Here is a 14,853-nt window from a genome sequence, read left to right on the forward strand (position 1 = left end):
TCCTTGGAATACAGATAATTCATACTTACTCTGCCATAGACTGGCTGACCTTGCAGCCCACAAAGTAATTTGGTGGAACAGTCCAGGCTGGCCTCAAGCTCAGCTTTGCCAGAAACACTGGTGCTGGGGCCACAGCCTTCTCCTGATTATGACACTGTTAAGGAGTTTCTAGTTCAGAAGGCAGAATCACTGGCAAAATCCCCCAAAAACGAGGCGCAAAAGATCTGCAACAGAAACAAATACCAGAGCAGCAATATCACCGCTTCCCTGGAGTAGAAAGATTCAAAGTAACGACCAAAGGCAACTGATATCCTGGCTACAGAGGGGCACGTTCACTCATACCCCCACATACTCACACACCCGTACCGATGAGAGATGGTTTGGAGACAACTGTTTTGAGTTCTGTCTCAGGGAGACAGTGTAGAGCCAAGACTTCATAAAACTCAGTGGGCTGAATGGTGCTAATTCATCCTGCTGCACAGCTTTTGTGTTCCCTGAGGGAGGTGGCACACTTTGATGAATCTGGATCAGGGGACTTGACTTCTCCTGACTTACTAAACCAGATGCATGGACCCTCTTCTGCTTCCTATTTAGCATGATGTAGGAGGCAGAGGACCCTCTGATCATGGGGAAAGGGCAGACTTGAAGGATGGGAACGCACAGGGTCAGATGCACTGTGAGCTCAGCAGCTTGGAACCCTACCATTTGGCCCACATGGTCAAACGTTCTTGCAAGATTTTCAGGAGAAGGAGATTTTGACTATAAATGGTTAAGAGTCATGGTCTCCGCATCACGACTGCATTTACCCTCATGTGTGAAAACACTGGTGTAGCCAGAGGTGACTTTAGGATCAGTCTAAGAGGAAGCTGAATTGGGGATACATTCTGTTTAAGTTTAATAAGATATATTTATGTGGCTTACAGTCACTTCCATGTATACATGTATCTGGTGGTTAGTTAACAAAAATAGGTAATTATGCTAAGGTATTTTTCAGACTTTGGAACCATCTGTTCCAGGCACTTGTTTTAGCAATTCTCACGGGGAAACTCCCCTTATTTCTTTACATGGTATGGGGGAAAAAATAAACCATAACACAGTTCGGAATGTGGGAATCCTGGATTATGAACGTGGAAACTAGCACCACTACCCTTAACTCTATCCATTCCCCAAGGATCTCTGTCTCCAACGAATCCTTAACCCTAACCCACCTAACCTGGCGATGACACCGGTGGCATTTTTAATGATTTATCCCACACTCAAAATTGTGCCTCACAGGAGGACAGTGGGAGGTATTAAAGCCGAGGTCTTTGGAGTCAAATGCTGGCTCAGCCACTTGGTAGAGTGGGAGCTTGGGTGTGTTATTTAACTTCTTTAAGCCTTGATGTCCTTAAGGCTTGTCCTTAAGGGTTTTAAAATAGGAATAGGCACTCATGGAGATGGTTTCAAAGATTAAATCGGATGACTCCTATGAAGAGCTTAGCTCAGTACCAGCACATGGTTAGTGCTCAATAAAAATTCTTTACTCCGAGACTTTTCAACATTCGTCCTTTAATCAGCCCCTGTGGTCACAGAGAGCTTTGAATGTAATCATCAGGAATAAACTGAGACTCCCAGAGCCAGGAAAAAATAAAAAGTTTATTGGAAGGATATTAATAGCTTAAAGAGCCGAGGGAAGAGCTGGCCAAACAGGCTTTGGGGAAGACAGGAACCAGGGCAACTGGGGGTCCCAGAAGCAAGAATACAGAAACCATCCTTCTGAGATGCTGCTGCTCCGGAGAGCACAGCTTCCATTCCTTCTTAGTCTTGTCTGCTGTCGGTTTAAATGCCCAGGAGGGAGAACCAGCTGGCCTAGCTTGGCTCGGGCCCTCCTCTGTGGTCAGAGGAGTAGATGTCTGGGCTTGGCTGCCCCATTAAAGCCACAGGGAGCTAGGGGACAGTTCTACAAGGTCAGAACACTGGAGAGACAAGACTCCCTGGACTCCATGGACTTCTTGCTAGTTGTCCCTAAGGACCTGCGAAGCAAATATCTCTTGACTTTTGACTTCTTTGTCAAACTGTAATTGCCTTTTGTAATAACCCAACATCATTTCCTCCCATCTTTACAGGTAATCATTCCTGATTTTGCATGACTTCTATAATGATTATTCACTCATACAGTCATTTATAAATATTTGTTGAGCACCTACTAGTTGTTTACCTCAGTGAACCAAAGAAATCCCATGCCTTCAAGGACTTACCCTCTAGTGGGAGGAGACAGACAGGCAAAAATAAACAAATATATGACATCAAGCGAGGATGGTGTGAATGACCAAGTGCTAGAGAGAAAAACCATCAGAAGGGAAAGGAAAGAGTAAGGTGTATGTGCAGGTATTGTTCACATCAGCTCTTCAAGCTCCAGTGAGTCTGTCATCCAAATGTTCACATTTTGATGATTTTATTTGTTTACTTGTCTGTCATAAGTGACTAGCTGGCTTCTCCCCTCTAGGAGTGAGCATCTTAAAGGTGAAGTCATGTTGTTCATTTCCCTGCCTCATGGTGGATGCTCTATAAATGTTGAAGGAATGGATAAACACACCCCTTGGAGTATGGCTATTGCCTGATTGTATCTTTCTGCTGGTGAACCAGCCAGCCATTTTCCCACACAGGGCATTGCAGGCGGCCTGAACAGAGGGGATGATTCCATCTAGGCTGTGCCCTTGTAGGCTCTCTGTAAATGTTGCTGACTGACCAATTGACTAGGAAAGGCATTTGCTTAACCCCATTTATCCAGTCTCTCTTCCCTGGAATCAGTTTTGTTTCTTTTTATTGTTACTGATTTTATTTTGTCATATCATGCTTTCTGAATTTAAGACCAGCTTTGAGCAAGAAATGAAAAAAATACCTATTTCTCACAACTCGAGTCACAGAATCATGGCATCAGAATGAATCATAGCATCTGAAAGAAGCTTAGGAGAGCACCCAGCATAAGTGAGGTTGGGCCATGAGGAACAAGGGCAATAGCAATGATCCTTTAATGGAAATTAGTATCCTATTAAATCTATTCCCTCCATACTTGATTTCCATATTTGCTGAAGTGGAGAGAACTAGATTAATCCTCATTTAAATACCCAGTCTAAAAGCAGGAAACAAGAGGGGCACCTGGGTGGCTCAGTCAGTTGAGCGTTCGACTTTGGCTCAGGTCATGATCTCGTGGTTCATGGGTTCGAGCCCCACGTTGGGCTCTGTGCTGACAGCTCGGAGCCAGGAGCCTGTTAACGATTCTGTGTCTCCCCCTCTCTGCCCCTTCCCCACTCATGCTTTGTCTGTTTCTCTCTCTCTCTCAAAAATAAATATTTTTTAAAAGGCAGGAAACAAGACAATAGAAGCTTTAAAATATTTTTATTCAACATTTGTGTAAAATAGAGCAGCACTGATGGCATGATTAGAGGTGGTCTCCACCAAAGCAGGGTTCGTGGCTTTTCCCTTTAAACCATGAATGATCTGCCATTGACACAACTCTCTGGTTGCAGTGGTAGCTGTATTTATACATGGTCAGCTGTGTCGTGAATATATTTAGCTTATCCTAAATGCCCCTGAGAGGATGAATATCATCTGTTCCTAGTTTAATTGTGTTTTGGAGCATGGCACATTTTTTTTTCCAGATGAATAAATATTAAGCCTTTTCCACTTCCTGAGGAAGGTTAGGGTTGGATTCTGATATTCAAATTACTAGAGTTATTAAATCAAATGAAAATGAACATGTAAAGGGCTATTCGATTCTATTTATAAGTCCTTGTCAGAATATGCTGCTCAGTGAAAATGGTGTGTTTTGGCATCCAAAAAAAACTAGATATCAACACTGAGACCAGAAACCATTGTAATCATCATTAGCATGAGTGGACGGTATAGCTGACAGATAGGATGGTTAGAAATAGTGGTGTCGATAACTAAACAATATCCTCATACAACATGTAAAACACCTCAAAGCAGTTTGTATCTGAATGCGCTCAGACTTTCATATCATAAACCTTGAAATGTTTACATGCAAACCAAAATATATAAGGTAACTATTTTAAGCACTGACACCATGAAAAAAGGATTTGCCTCAGGCTTCCGAAAAAACAAATTTGGCCAGCTGTATTTATTTGCTCATAAAGCATAAACTTCCTGATTGGGATCCTAAAGGAAAAGAAAAGACCAACTTGAAATGGATGTCAGGGATTTTAGAGTTATTACATGTACTTTTCTGTATAAAGAGACCTAGTGTTGGGAAGCAACCACTGAGATATATAGCCTTTATTATATGTCAAAGGGATGTACAATATGTATGAACATACAATATTGTATGTTAAAAGGGACAAATTATATTAACTCTTTGGTAAAGCTTCTACTTCTGCTTTTAGTATATTTAATTCTCTGTTAAATGCTTGGAGGAGTATGAGTCCTTGGTGTATTGACTGAGATATATTTTGCGATGATTGGTATACCATCAAATACAAAGAAATTGGTAGAATGTTATATTTTTTTCTACCATGTCATTTGGAACAGCTTTTTCTTCTTGAATTATTATAATTTTTTAAATAACAGTGGGAGGATATTTAGAAACTCAAACAATTGCACATTTTGGTATTTTATTCCTAATAAAAGTGATACTTGATATTTAAGAATTCAGTGGTATGTGTTGGGACTTTTTACCCTACATATTTCCTAAGAGGGCTTTGACCCCATTGATAGTTTGGTTTTGAAACTATATTAGCTAGATTAATTAGATTTTCTAGACTGGTACACCCAGAGGTACTAAGATGCACTTTTTTTCCTCAGAGAGAGGTTGCAAATGCCAGAAATAAAATCTGAGAGAGCACCCCTCTCCCATGTCCATTGGCAATGGGATTCAATAGATCACAGCCCTCCCTTGAAGTCTTCCTAATCAAACCTGCTTGGCTAGGCTCCTCACAGGCTAAACCCTTTGATTAGTCCTTTCCTCTGACCTATGAATCTAATCAATACATTGTTCCCATTTATGGATCTATTTTATTGTGATTCCTTATTATTGCATTAAGGCACTGTGTTTGCTAATTCTTTCTGGCATGTCCCTAAACTTTGGTATTTCTAGAAGGTGGTTCATATAATGCTCACTCTGACCTGAAAAATTAAGGCCCATATTCTTGACGATCCCTTCCCGTGAATCCATATCCTCTTCCAAGGAGTTCATAAATATCAGCAAGAGGTCAATGCCAGAGTCCCCACTGTGTTAGCCTCTGCCTCCTTTTTCTAGGTGAGTCCTTTCTGCCCAGCCCATCTCCCATTCCTAAAACGTGTTATTGACAACTAAAGCCACACCATGGGAAGCTTCCTAGAGCTCTGCCACTAAAATCTGTGGGGATGGATGACGTTGCGGTCCTTAAAGATATTTTCATTCACTGTGGTTATTTTGCCTGTTTTCCTTTAGATTATCTTGGCTTGGTCTCCGGGAACCACCCACTGGTGACTGTCAAAAAGTAAGTGGACACTTAAAATTGTCTTTCAGTCAGCTGTAAATGGAAATCTCAGTTTTGTTTAATGACTTTCACAAAAGACAGTTTCACTCAAATATTTTATCAGCAAACAGTGGCATAATGACTGGGAGTTTCATATATAGGAAAAGATAACCAAACCCTCTCTTTAAAATTTGTGGAAAGGATAATAGATATATATGAAATAAGTAAGACACTGCCTATCACCCTTGGATATTACCTTTAGCTTAATAAAGTCTATTTGCAGCTACTGAGCTGAGTGGTTTGATTTTTCCATCTTCATTCCAGGCAGCTGCCAGAGTCCTCTCAAGGGGCATATTACAATAGCTTCTTCCTTCATTTTAAGCTGGGCTGTAGCCCAAGAAGGTATCTCAAATGGCGTTAAGCCAAGTAATGTCTAGCACAGAATTTAGCACCTAGGGGGCACGTAATATTTGTTGGAGAATGAACGTAGGTGGGTTAATTAATTCATCAATTTTCTGCTCTGTGTGTTCCTTACCACTGTGAGGCAATGTGGTGTACTGGTTAGTCCCCCAAATCTGGAGCCAGATGCTTGGGTTCAATTCCTAGTTCTGCCACTTACTAGCTGAATGACTTCGGCCACATGTCTAAGCCTCTCAGTATCCCAGTTTTTCCCTCCATAAAATGGGACTACTAACATTACCTATCTCGTTGTTGTGATGAGCTTATTACAAGGATGAAATGAGTTAATATGTGCAAAATGCTTAAAATAACACCTGACATATGGTAATCTCTGTAAAAATGTTTGTTGAATAAATTAAAAAATACATTAAGTGTATAAGGACATTCTAAGGTCCCATGTTCAGAGACTGAAAAACTGGTTTGGCCTAGATGCCATGACTCTTCAGTAGCAATAAACACACCGATCACCCAAATCTTGGTTTTAATACTATTTGCCAATAAAAAGGATCCAGGGCTCCTTCAAGAAATGGCTAATTTAGAACTGGGGCAAGAAATATGCAGAATGAGCCTGGAGCATCTTATAGTGCCAGAAATAAGGTAGTGCTCAAAGAAAAAAAAAGAAAAACAAAACAAAACAAAAAACACCTCACAATGGCATAACACACAGTGCATCACAAGGATACAGGAACCAACTAAAAGTGCTCCCAGTGTCCAAAGTTGAAGCAATTTGAGCAAGAAAATAAATAAAGTAGTAGTATAGTCCAAGGCATGAAATAAATATCTATTTAGATATAAATAATTGGATAAATATATGAGGAGAATAGACAAATATCCCATGCTGAAGAATTCCAAATACTGTATGTAGATACTCTGCTTTCCGTGAAGTTAACTATAACTCCCAATGGGTGTTGCACATAGTGATTTTCTTCCAAGGAGTGAAGTGGGAGAGGGAGGGGAAAAAAAGAATAACGTTCCATCGAGAAACCTGGCAAACACTACCTCAAGCCAGGTAATCAAGATTAACATCAACAGTGATATGTCATGTTGACAGTGGGTATCCCTGTAGGATGCGGTAAGAATGGTGCTTTACCTCTGGTCCTCTTCCCCAGAACACATTACCCCAGTCTAATCATGAGAAAAACATAGGATAAATTTCAGTAGAGGTACACCCTACAGAATACCTGACCAGTATTCCTCAAAACTGTCAAGGTCATTAAAAATTTTGAAAGTCACAACCAAGAGAAGCCTAAGGAGACAAGACAACTAACTGTGATGTGGTATCCTGGGTGGGATCCTGGGATGGAAAGAGGACGTTAGGTAAAAACTAACGCTATATGAATAAACTATAGAGTTTAGTAAATAATAATGTATCAATGTTAGTTCATTAATTGTGAAAAATGTCCCATACTAAGGTAAGATGTTAATAATGGAAACTGGGTGTGGGATATACAAGAACTCTGTATATACTATCTTCATAATAATTCTGCAAATCTAACACTGAAATAAAAAGTTTATTTAAAAAAATAAGGAAGTGTGTATATTGAAAAAAAAACTGGTTTGGAGGTATATTTTCCATTTTCCAAGTACCAAAATGATATTTTGAAAAGTGTTCAATTTAACTAATTTATATTTTGAGACTCATACATAGAGAATTATATTCTGCATTGAAGTTTTGAATTGATTAAAGGTGTACACATATCTAAAGCCTTCTGCTGTATTTCTGCTGTCCTCAAATGGAGACAGAAAATAACAATTGGTAACACAAACCTTTTTTTGCAAGAATAACTGTTTTCAGAGCTAACGTGGATTATGACTTGTGCATTAGTTATACATTGCAGCATGACAAATTACCACAAATTTAGTGACCTAAAACAGCATATAATTATTATCCCCCAGTTTCTTTGGATCAGGAATCTAGGTACATCCTAGCTGGGTCCTCTGCTTCAAGTCTCATAAAGGTATAATCAAGACGTTGACTGTGCTTTGGTCCTTTTTGGAGCTTGAGTTTTTTCTTCCAAGTTCATGTGGTTGTTGGTGGCATTCAGTTAGGGTTGTAGGACTGAGGTACCCTGTTTTCTTGCTGGCTGTCACGTGGGTGCTCTCATCACCTAGGTATTACTCCCAGTTCCTGGCCACGTGGCTGCTTGTCTCTCACAGGCCCTGTCACAACATGGCAGCTGACTTCAGAACCAGTAGGAGAATGTCTTACTCCAGTCGGCTAAGATGGACCTAAGAAGGTCCCTAAGAAGGTCCCATAATGTAACCTTACCAAGAGAGTGACTCTCCCATTGGCTTTGCTGTATTCTGTTGGCTAGGAGCAAGTCACAGGCTATGCCTGCACTCAAGAGGAGAGGCTTGGGGGGCCTGGTTGGCTCAGTCAGTTAAGTGTCTGACTCTTGGTTTCAGCTCAGGTCATGATCTCATGGTTTGTGAGTTGGGGCGTCTGCATTGGGCCCTGCGTGAGGTTCTGCACTGTCAGCAGATTCTGCTTGGGATTCTGTCTTTCTCCCTCTCTCTCTGTCCCTTCCCCGCTTGCTCTCTCTGTCTCTCTCTCTCAAAATAAATAAATATACTTTTAAAAAATTAAAAGGAAAAAAAAGAGGAGAGGCTCATACTAGGGCCTGACTCATTAGGGATCACCTTAGCATATATCCACTACAACAGGAGAGTTTTGAAACAGATCCAGGCATATATGAGCAAACTAAAGAGGAGAACAAACTGGAAATGCTGGCTTCTTGTTTTCAGGCAGACTGTAGCTTGAAGTAAATAAATAAATTTCATCCCCACCCCTACCCCCGTACACAAAATTATGTTTAAAAATACTCCTCGAAGTTTAAAAATATTCATCAAAGTTATCAAATGAGACTTATAATTATTTACGACGAAGGAGCCAGAAAAAAATATTTGGAGATAGCTCATAAATACATCACCATTTTCCTAACTAGTGTTTTCTTTTTTGTTAGCAGTGAAGCAATTTGGACAAAATTTTGACGACATTTCTGCATTTTAAGAAGTCTCATAAAAGTTTAAATAATACGATCTTATTTTCAACATTTTATGACTTAATTTTTTTCATTGTTGAGACTGTTTAGTGTTTTAATACTTAGGTTTTTAAATTATGTCTACTGATACTTATTTTTGTTTGTTTTTAAGTTTATTTATTTTGAGAGAGAGAGAGCAAGCACGGGAGAGGCAGGGAGTGAGGGAGAGAGACAGAGAGACAGAGAGATAGAGATAGAGACAGAGAGAGAAAGAGAGAGAGAGAGAGAGAGAGAGAGAGAGAAAATCCCAAGCAGGCTCTGCACTGTCAGCATGGAGCCTGATGCAGGGCTCGAACTCACAAACCATGAGATCATGACCTGAGCCAAAACCAAGAGTTAGACACTTAACTGACTGAGCTACCAAGGCACCTCTGTCTACTGATAATTACTAATAGTCCGATACTGTTTAGGTTATAATTTTTACATTTTACATGTTGCTTATAAATTTGTGTATTTTAAATATATTAAATATTCATTTTCGCTGATTTCTTTTTATGGATTCTGAATCCTTTTCTTATAAAATGTTAAATACAGAAATACTGCTGTCGTCATTTTGCTCCAGTATAGTAGTCACCACCCAGATTTTCAGGAACTCAAAAATATATGTATTTTTTTCTGATGGCTTCTCATAACACCAAATGTTCCAGAAATCCTAACATTTAGGCATTGGAACAATATTTGCCAAATGGCTGCTTGCGTTTGGAAATAAAGCACAGGTATCGTTTTTTAGACCCTGTGTCTAATTGTGGGTTTGTATAATGTGATCACTGTATCTGTACATCTCCACAGAGATAATACAAACCTATTAGCTGATGGAACCAGAGACCTTTGTTGATTGTATCTCAGATATGTAGCCACCTTGAAGAAAATAGGCAACTTGTGGAAATGAGGCTTATTAACAACAAAGCTGAAATGAAAAGGAAATATATATATTGCAATAATTCAATGAAGAAACTCAAAAAAGGAAGGCTTTCTTGTGATTCCTCCTTTTTTACCCTTTACCTCTTTTTCAAGTCTCTTTCTACCTACATTTCTGTTTTCACTGCTCATTCACAACTAAGCCTTAGGCTGTAAGCTGTTGGTTTCTCTTGTGCAAGGTGTACAAAGGGTTGTTATTCACCTGTAGCTATTGGTAAAATAACTCATTTAGCATATAAAGGTCAAAGCTTACTTGCTTTCTTCCTCGGGGTTGTTTTCTTTGTGGGAATTAAGTAAAGGGATCTTTAAAAAAATACCAAATATGTTAGAGTAAATAGAAGTAACCTTTCCTGATTGTGAAGGAAGTATTCAGTGAAAGCCCAGAAGAAGAGAATTTGGCTTTTACTGAAGGTCACAGGATAAAGCCATTCTTTATCAGAGCTGAATTTAGTGGTAGGTCTTGGAATTTGCCAAGGTTTTAGGCCCATGGTAGTCATCAGATCTCTTTTCCTCAGTATTAGAAGGGCTTAGACTTGCCTTTGCCATCAGTTTTAATATATAAGTCTAGATACTTTCACCTATTACTGAAATTCTGGACTTATTTATTGATTGGAGCAACCATTAGATCCTTTCATTTAAAAAGCTGGGCTTATTTTCTAAATAGTATCTCTGTATGCTCTGTCTTCAGATTTGGTTTCTAGACCATCTTAACATTATTTTGCATCATGGTGATTGAATCCAGGTTGGATTTCCTTGTTTGGGAGTGCTGAGGTAGCAATTGGTTGTGGCCAACTTGGTCTTCTTTTGACATAAGCCAGGCATTTACCAATTTATCTCTTTATTTGGTACTGTTCTTGGGGCCCCATGTACCCCCGTGAAGCTGAAACTACCTCCTCCCACACTGCGCTCTTCTTTTCCTGAGTTTCCTATTACACATATTTTCTGTGCCTGGTCATTCCTATCTTGTCTTACTTACCCATTGTTCGCTGTTGATAATTTTTCTCTACAAGGAGACTATAAGCTCTTTGAGGGCAAGGGTTTCTTGTGTTTTATGCCTTCACAAGGCTCATGGCCCTCAGCACTTGAGGCCTACCTGCCACCATATCCCATGCCTCTAACTCTTACGCCTGATCAAAAAGTATTTCCTCAAATCAAGAGAATTCTGTACCTTCTATTTGCCTCACTCTGTGCTGGGAGTCACAAAGGTGGGGTCAGTCAAGCCAAATGTCTACTCCCATCTTCAGACCTTCCCATTCTCCTCTCTGGACCCCTCTGCCCATTCCCAGAGCTGCCAGGCTCCTGTCCAGGCATCTCTCCTATGACTCATTCTCCAGAGCCCCAACCTCACTGAGGTCTCAGCCAAGTATGACTTTTCTTAGGGCAATCATGTTCTTATAGAGGAAGACTTCAAGGCCCCAAATGATGTCCTCCAGTGTTGAAATTCCAGGCACTGTGATAGGGAACAATGGGAATATTTTTAACCCATTCTTGTCTGGCTTCCCTTGAGTCACATCACACAGGTAGATGCCTACTCTGCTCCCATTCCCACCCTGCCTAGGGACTATTTAAAAAATGGAAATGTTAACCTCGGTCCTTACGGTGTGAATAACCTAGCAGGAGAGCTGGACTACATGTGCCTACAGGCAGACTAGCATATAGCTTAAGAACCTTTCTAATCACATGGTCCTGGCTTCTAATCTCAGTTTTTCTACTCATCAGCTTTGTAGCCTTGTGCAAGTTTCTAAAATTTTCTGAGGCTCATTTCTTTCATCTGTAACACCAGGGTAACCAAGCCCATCCTGAGGGGCCCCTGGCTGGCTCAGTTGGTAGAGCATGTGACTCTTGATCTCAGGGTTATAGTTTGAGCCCCACATTGCATTTTTAAGTAATCTTTAAGAGATTACTTAAAAATAAAATCTTAAAAACATTAAAACAAAACCCATCCCAAGGTTGTTATGAAAGTTCAACCAGCTACAGTATAGCCATTCTTGGCACATAATAAACATGCATAACATGGGAGCCATCAGTAATAATAACTAGAGTGGGGTGCCAGGGTGACTCGGTTGAGCGTCTGACTTTGGCTCAGGTCGTTATCTCACAGTTTGTGAGTTTGAGCCCCACATTGGGCTCACGGCTGTCAGCTCAAAACCCACTTCAGATCCTCTGTCCCCTCTCTCTGCCTTTCCCCTGCTCGTGTGCTCTCTCTCTCTCAAAAATAAATAAACATTTAAAATAATAATAATAGTAGTAATAATGATAACAACTAGAGCTAGGGAGGATTGTAAGTCCAACCAAGGCTGTTGGAGGTCTGAGGCTGAGAACAAGTATGTAGAGCACGGTATTGAAGGAGGAGAACGTCCTAGAAAGGACTTCCTGTCCTCATAGGAAAACATGAGTGCTGTTCAGTGTCTGTCTGTGCTTACTTAGCCTTAGGTACATAATCCTCTGATCAGTTTGCCTGCAGAGGCATTTTTGGCTTAGAAGCAGCCTACTGGGGAGTGGAAAAAGTATCAGTGGAACCCATGCATTGTGTTCCCAACGTTGTTACTGTACAGAGGATGGGTAGGGTAACTTCACCCCTTCTCTGAATTGTTTGTTTCAGACTCTGTCTCCTCCATTGGACTGTGTGGTCCTCAAAGCCAGGACCCAGCTCATTCTGTTATCCCCAGGCCACTGTTGAGAGTATGTGCTCAGTGCTTAATTATTGGTAGAGTGATGGAAAGGATAGAAGATGCTAGTGTTTTGCTGTAGTACACTAGTGATCATATAAAAGATACACTAAGACTTAATATAAGTTTATGAACCTATTTTCTCTGCATGCAAGAAAATGACTCAGTCAAATGAAAGAGGGGACTAGTGTGGTTTGTGGTTGTCCAAAACAACATTGTTTGTGGGGTCAGGGAAGAAGAAAGATGTGACTTGGGAAAGTTGCACCAGCCTTGAAAATGATGGTTGTGCTTCATGGAAGGAAAAACCAAAACCAAAAAACAATCCCTAAGCATGTGAAACTGGAAGAGGAGTCTGTGCAATCTAGCCTGGTGCCAAAAGGGACGAGTTGGCAGATTGGAATGGATCATTGCAAATTCCTGCCGCCACCTGGCTTGTGATTTAGCGCTTCTCTGAGCTTTTGTCGTTCCATGATATTTGGGCCTGAATTTATTCCCATCTTATTGTCCTTGTCAAAAGCGATGACTTTTTTAAATCTGTATGTCTTCCTTGATTCTTGTTTATACCTTGCCATCCTGCTGTTTACAAGATTGGTCTCTCACACTCTGCCTGGGGTGTTTCTATTCCTGTGTGGTTAAAAATTGCCAGAGCATTGTTTGAGCTGCTCTATTTTGAAGAATGGAGAAGCCATGTTGCCCTGTGGAATCCCAGCATGGTGTGGCATCTCCTCAGTGAAAGAGGCACACAGCTCTTATGAACTTGTGACTGACTGTGAAATTTTGCACATTCAACTATTTTAAACACTTGAGACTGCCTGTTGTGCATCTTGTTACCGAGATATAATATCAGGTGTGACCTGTCACATGGGCTGATGCCTCCTTGGAAGTTGCCTGGAATAACATGAAATGTGATTTCTTTCCAAAATAGAGTGCCTGCCATTTTCTCCCCAGCTTTGGGTTGGAAATGATGTCCTAATGTCTTGCATCGCTCTTCTCTGTTCCTGCATCCTGTCCTCACTTTGGGTTGATTATTTCCCCCATCTGAATGGTCTCCACAGTGTTCTGTGTGATGCTCCTCTTGATGACAAAATCATGGCGGCATGTGGAACAACTGCAAGTTGGAAATTGTTCCTTTGCTTTCTTGAAGCATGGAATCCAGAAAGGTTAGGGGTTTGAACAGAAGTTGCTTTGATTACAATTGCTTTGATTATAATTACAATGGCTCCAAGCTCCAAGAGGAAATGACCTTTGTCAGAGGTGACGCCGGCCAAGGTTGGCTTTGCTTCGGATCCTCTTCATGGTGCCATCCTTCTAACACCCCCTACATTCCCTTAAACCCCCCACTCCCTAGGTATCCTTCTCTGTTTCTGATGCCCCTGTTTTCCTCAGCTCTTCCTCATCAGGGTAGACAGTGCTCCATGCTTTAGCTTCCTTCCCTTAAATGCTGATTTCCTCTGATCAAAATTTCTCAGATATTATTCCTCAAGTTACTCACTGTGATATGGACATGGATGGTATTGGGTCAAAGATACCTATGCTGGGTGTGTTCCTCTGGAGTGGAAAAGAGGTAATGAAAACTCACCAAGCCTCAGATGATCTGGGTTTTTAATTCTAGTTTTGCTACTTATTAGCTGGTGACCTTGGGTTATGTTACTTATAGTTTCTATGTTCTCACTCATAAAATGTACTTGATGAGTTCCTGCTAGAATATCTAAAAATATGAGATTTTTACCTTCATGGATTATTGTAAAGCTCAAATGAGACGAAGCATTTGAAAGCTCTTTATAAATGAGAGTGATTCTGTACAAGTGTAAGGTAGGAAGGCAATAAAGCGCCTTAATCATGTCCAAAATGTCAGCTTCTTGACAGATAATGTGAGGTAGCAGAAGGCTTCAGCCTGGCTTTAGTATTTTTGATAATCTCATTTTATCTGAGCCTCTGTTTCATCATGAAGGCAAAAGAGTAGAATCAAACCTCATGAGATTGTCATAAGGATTAAATGAAATGATGGGTGTAAAGTTTCTTAGCATAGTGCCACTTGGCACTTAGTATGTGTTTAATAAAATGTTATTCCCTCTCGTCTTAATATGTCCCTTAAGAAGTGACTCTAGAGAGGGGCGCCTGGGTGGCTCAGTTGGTTAAGCGTCTGACTTCAGCTCAGGTCATGAGCTCACAGTTTGTGGGTTCGAGCCCCGCAATCTGGAGCCTGCTTCAGATTCTGTGTCTTCCTCTCTCTGGCCCTCCCCTGCTCACGCCCTGTTTCTCTCTGTCTCTCAAAAATAAATAAATGTTAAAAAAAAAAAGTGACTCTAG

General features: G+C 40.6%; 1 protein-coding gene across 2 annotated transcripts in view; it reads left to right on the forward strand.

Moving 5' to 3' along the window:
- NCALD (neurocalcin delta) overlaps nt 1–14,853 on the forward strand; it is a 404,143-nt gene that overhangs the window by 210,614 nt on the left and 178,676 nt on the right. For both annotated transcript variants that reach the window (XM_047088857.1, XM_047088854.1), the window contains exon 3: nt 5,429–5,477. The gene's annotated coding sequence lies outside the window, so the exon portion shown is untranslated. The remainder of the gene's footprint in view (nt 1–5,428; nt 5,478–14,853) is intronic.

This window comes from Lynx rufus, unplaced genomic scaffold (assembly GCF_022079265.1).
Source record: "Lynx rufus isolate CCGP_SWC_20201006 ecotype Redwood Valley unplaced genomic scaffold, mLynRuf1.p SCAF_26, whole genome shotgun sequence".
Classification (NCBI taxonomy): domain Eukaryota; kingdom Metazoa; phylum Chordata; class Mammalia; order Carnivora; family Felidae; genus Lynx; species Lynx rufus.